Consider the following 5437-nt stretch of genomic DNA (forward strand, 5'->3'; position numbering starts at 1 on the left):
CAGAAAGCGCAGAGGGTACAAACTCAGATTACAAGACGTAGGAGTGATGTAGATTAATAGGGACGGAAGGGGGAGTTACCCTTAACTGGGAGCACCGCCATTCTAGGGAGATGCTTTTTTAGTCTCTCGCCTTGTTTATTAAATAAATTAACTGGTAAGAATTTCCTTTTGTTTGATCTGCTTATTTGCCGCCACGGGGGAGGAAGCCTATTCCTTGAAGCCTGACACCAGGGTTGATGGTATTGGGATCCAATGATATACAGGGGGCCGCAGGTTGCCCTGCCCCCCAAAAACTGAACCAGTCTGAGACTGGCTTAGATTTGCAAATGTCAACTAAAAGACATTTCAAGTTACAAGGCAGGAGATTCCAACTCAACACCAGGAAGAACTTTCTGACAGTCAGAAGTCATGGGGAGGTTGTAGACCTCTCCTTCCTTGGAGGTTTTTAAGCAGAGGTTGGATGGCCGTCTGTCATGGATGCTTTAGCTGAGATTCCTCCATTGCAGGGGGTTGAAGCAGAAGACCTTTGGGGACCCTTCCAACTCTGCAATTCTATTTTACACCACGTTTAAACAGCCACCATCGGCAAGTTCAGGAAAAGATTATACAAGTTTGTTTCACTGGTGGTGCTTAGGAGAAAATCTTTGGAAGGGGAAGTGGTGAAAGAGGTCTGCATGCAGCCTCCTCTGTCGTTCTTGTGTGCCAAAACAGCCAGTTGGTGGAGTTTCAGCTTTTTAAAAAAGTTTCATGATGTGAGTAACTAGCAACTGTTCGAGTGTCCACAGCAGCATTAAAGAAAGTTGCACCAGGATTCTTCTACCGCAACCTTTTTGCTTCTTAAATGTACAAGATTTGTCTTGCTATAAAAGCATCCCTCCCAGGTATCAAAGAGACTCTTCTCCTCTGGCTCTCTGGATTTATCCGCCTCTATAAAGCGAGCACTTGATCCCACTAAAACCACGATTCTGCAGCTGAGAGACAAAAAATGGAACTGCTACGGTCACTTTGTCCTCATTTAGAAGGTAATAAAACATTGAAAGGGGAGGTGAACGGAGCTTTAATACTTCATTACTCAATTCTTTTTCCTCCGACAAGCCAGTTCCAGAAGCTGAAATCTGACTGAGGGTGCATGGAGACAGGCGTTCGTTTAATTTAATTTCACTTTTGTCTCTTCCTGCCCTAAGCCGTAATGGGATACATTTAGCCAGCAGCTGAACATATTAAACTGCCTTATTCTGGTCCACCTAACCCAGAATTGTCTATTGTGATGGGTCCCCAGGTATTCGGGCAGAGATCTCTCTGCTACCTGAGGCTCTTTTAACTGGAAAGGGTACGGATTGATCCTGAGACCATCTGCACGCAAAGGGTTTACTTTGTTATTGAACTACGATCCTTCTCCATAAAGCAAGGAGTGCCATGAGCATGTACAGAATGCATTTCCCTCCTAGTGCTATTTTTTGGTTTAAACAAACAAATGAAAAATTACGTGCCATATGATAAAAGTGTCATGGGTGCCAGCACAAAATGGCTGCCATTGGCTGGTGGAGAAAGAGATACAGCTACTTTGTACCAGTGAGGAGAGTCAGTGGGGTGTAATGGTTAGAATGTTGAACTAGGACCTGGGAGCCCAGGGTTCAAATCTACACTTTGCCCATGAAGTGGGTGAACTTGGGTCAGTCACTCAGCCCAACCGACCTACAACAGGGTTGTTGTGAAGACAAAATGGGGAGGAAGAGAACTGTGCATGCCACTTTGAGCTCTTGAAATAGGCACTGCTTCTGCCTATTACTGAGTCACTATAACCAATTCCTAGGATTAAGATGGGGACAGTTTTCCCAGCTGGAAAATGTGGATAGCAGGCAGACTTGAGCCTTGGCACGCCATCACTAAGCCGCACTGCCGCATTCTGCACACCAAATGACACTCAGATAATATTCTGTTCTACAGTATGCATGGCATAGTTCTTGATTCATCCATCTTCCCTGCGCTCTGTCTTATACTGCAGTCTGAAATATCTGGTGCTTTTTTTTTCTGAGATCAGTTTCTGTATTTGCAAAAGTAAAAACCCTACTTAGAAGAAAGCAGGTGTTGTATCCCTAGAAGCTGCAACAAAGCTTTGTGTTGATTTAGGCAGGAAAGCTGCATTTAAAAAAAAAATAAAAGGAAGGAAGGAAGCTAAGATTTACTAACATCAATTAATCTTCACAAGGTCACAGTTTACATAATTTTAATTAACTTCCATTGAGCGTTGATGCTCACTTTCCAAATGGAAATATGTTCATTAAAACACTTATTAAATAGATTTGCAGCAATGCTGTGAGAGAATGCTAAGCAGAGAACAGTTTGAATAATTTCTTGAAGCATTCTGGATGACTGACAGAACATTGGCACTTCATGTTTTCGGACTCATGCTGGAGAACTTCTCACTGGATTGTGCTGCAAATACTTTCCATTTACCAAAAGGAAAGAGAGAAACAAACAGGGTTTGAAATGTGTTGGGACCATCGTGTTATGTCATAAATTCAGGTGCTTGTATCAGATTGAACACAGCTTCCCTTTCCAAGTGCTATTTTCTTCTAGAAAAAGGAGTGACAGACTCACCATGAACAACTCCCGTGTTCTCTTAGAATGACAATGGCACCCACCTAAGAGATACTGGAACTGAGTTCTGGTGAGTTACAGCTAAAAAAAAAGACATTTGTCATCTCTCTCTCTCTCACACACACACACACACACATCCACCCTCTCTCTACATATACAGTGGTACCTTGGGTTAAGTACTTAATTCGTTCCAGAGGTCCGTTCTTAACCTGAAACTGTTCTTAACTTGAAGCACCACTTTAGCTAATGGGGTCTCCTGCACGATTTCTGTTCTCATCCTGAAGCAAAGTTCTTAACCCAAGGTACTATTTCTGGATTAGTGGAGTCTAACCTGAAGCGTATGTAAACTGAAGTGTATGTAACCCGAAGTACCACTGTATACCTTTTCTCAGAGGGCTTTTATAAATATTGAGCTGACAGCATATTGAGTTCCATTAAATTTAAAAATTAAGACTGAACTGAAATAGTGTTAACACAGGTCCCAGGCATAAATATTGTTGATTGAAAAGTTAAAAGTCTGCAACAGAGGATCAACTGTGTAGGGGAGAGAAAGAGACCCATATGGAAGTAGCTTAGTATTTATGTTAAAATGTTATTAAAATGCTATATCCTACCCTAAGTAGAAATAAAAGTTTGGATCCTGATTCACACTTCAGGAAATAACCTCCTCATAGGTGATTCATAGGCTGCCCAATTTGGGTTAGGGTTGTTTAGTTGTCATGTCCCCACCCCCTGTGCACTACTGGAAAATAAAAAAATGGTTATAGCTTTCTTTTGACAGAAGTGGATAAACTTTGCAGACATGGGAGTCCACCCAGAGTCGAAAGAACTGAAATAAAGAATATAAGCATTCCATAAACATTTCAGCTGAGAGCATTCGATAAACTGAGTGCCATAGCCAAGAAGACCCTTCCACTAGTCACATCTCCAAATATGTAGGAAAAGGTAGGCAGGTTCCTAGGTCACAAAACATGGAGGGCTTTAAAGGTATGCACCAGCCCTTTGAACTGTGCTCAGAAATGTCCAGATTCTTCAAGGCTGGTGAGATATGTTCCTTAGGGATGACCCCAGTTGGCAGTCTAGCAGCTGTATTCTCTGAACTCACTGAATTCTTTAGGGGCTACACATGTAACATAGCAGGTTCAGAACACTGCAGATAAATAGAATGTGCTGGTCTGAACATACTGAACAGAGTATCACTGGTTATCCTGTGTTTTCCACATACAACTCAAGGTGCTTGTTTTGATCCTTCGAAACCCTAAATGACTTGGGTCCAGCAGTGGTGGAGTGTCTCAGGGGAGCGGCGGCAATGTCACCCTCCTAAGGGATGACACCCGGGGCGAGCCACACCCACCGCACCCCCCTTCCACCACCAGTGGGGTCCAGGATACCTGAAGCACCACCTCCTTCTGTCATATAAACTCATCCAAGCTTTAGGATCTACTTCTTCAGAAGTTAAACACATGGTGCACATGTAGAAGGGTTTTTTCAGTGGTGGCGCCCTGTTTCAGGACCTCCCAACCCAAGCAGACTGCGGGACAGCAACATTACTGTCTTTTAGGTGCCTTCCAAAGCTTTAAATAAGTGATCTGCATTTCTGCTGCTTTTATCAAAACCTTGGACTGTTTGTTGGATTGATTCCAGCTGCCATGTATGTTCTTGCATGCGGATTATTTTTTAAGGTAGCTTTTTTTTTTGTAAGCCACACTGGATTCATTTAAACAGAAAAAGAGGCATATAAATATGAATAATACAAACAAGCAAATAGACAGGATGCACCCTAAAGAGAGATGCTCTGTTCCAGGAAGATGAAAAAGCAGAGACATCACCTTGCCAACAAAGGTCCGTATAGTAAAAGCTATGGTTTTCCCAGTAGTGATGTATGGAAGTGAGAGCTGGACCATAAAGAAGGCTGATCGCCAAAAAATTGATGCTTTTGAATTATGGTGTTGGAGGAGACTCTTGAGAGTCCCATGGACTGTAAGAAGATCAAACCTATCCATTCTGAAGGAAATCAGCCCTGAGTGCTCACTGGAAGGACAGATCCTGAAGCTGAGGCTCCAATACTTTGGCCACATCATGAGAAGAGAAGACTCCCTGGAAAAGACCCTGATGTTGGGAAAGATTGAGGGCACAAGGAGAAGGAGATGACAGAGGACCAGATGGTTGGACAGTGTTCTCGAAGCTACCAGCATGAGTTTGACCAAACTGCGGGAGGCAGTGGAAGACAGGAGTGCCTGGCGTGCTCTGGTCCATGGGATCATGAAGAGTCGGACACGACTAAACGACAACAACAACATGCATCTGAAGCAGATTCAGTACCGAGATGTTCATGAAGTGCCTACTGAAACTGAAGCTGCTGTACGATAAAGGATGGGGATTTGCATCAGCACCAGGAACCATAACCTGCAAGCCACAAAATGCACAGCAGGAGATGGTTTAGGAGAGGGGGCTCTTTGGTGCTACATTTGGCTGAAGACACCCAATTGCTCCCCACCCTCCCATATGGCCACACACAGCCCACAGCTACCTGCCTCAAATTGTGCCAGAGCTATGTATCTAAGTGCCACACGCTGGAGCAGAAGGGAATGTTCCTCGTCTCCTCTGGAAAGCTACGGCATTTTTGGCTTGCCCCAGGTAAGGAGGATGCGAAGAGGGAGCCAGCAGGAGGCCTCCGAGTGGGAGTGAGCTGTTCAGAGAGTGAAATGTTAAAACCGCAACTTGAAAATTGATCTTTGCAGTGCACCCTGAAAAGCAGGCAATGTTCCCATTGCCTAGCTACCCAGCTGTCGCTACACCCACATGTTTTTCTTTCAACTCACGGCCCCCCTCTCAT

General features: G+C 44.0%; 1 long non-coding RNA gene across 1 annotated transcript; it reads right to left on the reverse strand.

Moving 5' to 3' along the window:
* Positions 1-2151: 2151 nt before the first annotated feature.
* LOC128417817 (uncharacterized) lies at positions 2152-3684 on the reverse strand. The gene is made up of 2 exons (XR_008331565.1): positions 3597-3684; positions 2152-2445 (listed from the first exon to the last, which is right to left on the reverse strand). It is a non-coding gene; the product is annotated as an uncharacterized LOC128417817 (long non-coding RNA).
* Between the last annotated feature and the right edge of the window lie 1753 nt (positions 3685-5437).

The sequence above is a fragment of the Podarcis raffonei genome, chromosome 7, assembly GCF_027172205.1.
Source record: "Podarcis raffonei isolate rPodRaf1 chromosome 7, rPodRaf1.pri, whole genome shotgun sequence".
NCBI lineage: Eukaryota > Metazoa > Chordata > Lepidosauria > Squamata > Lacertidae > Podarcis > Podarcis raffonei.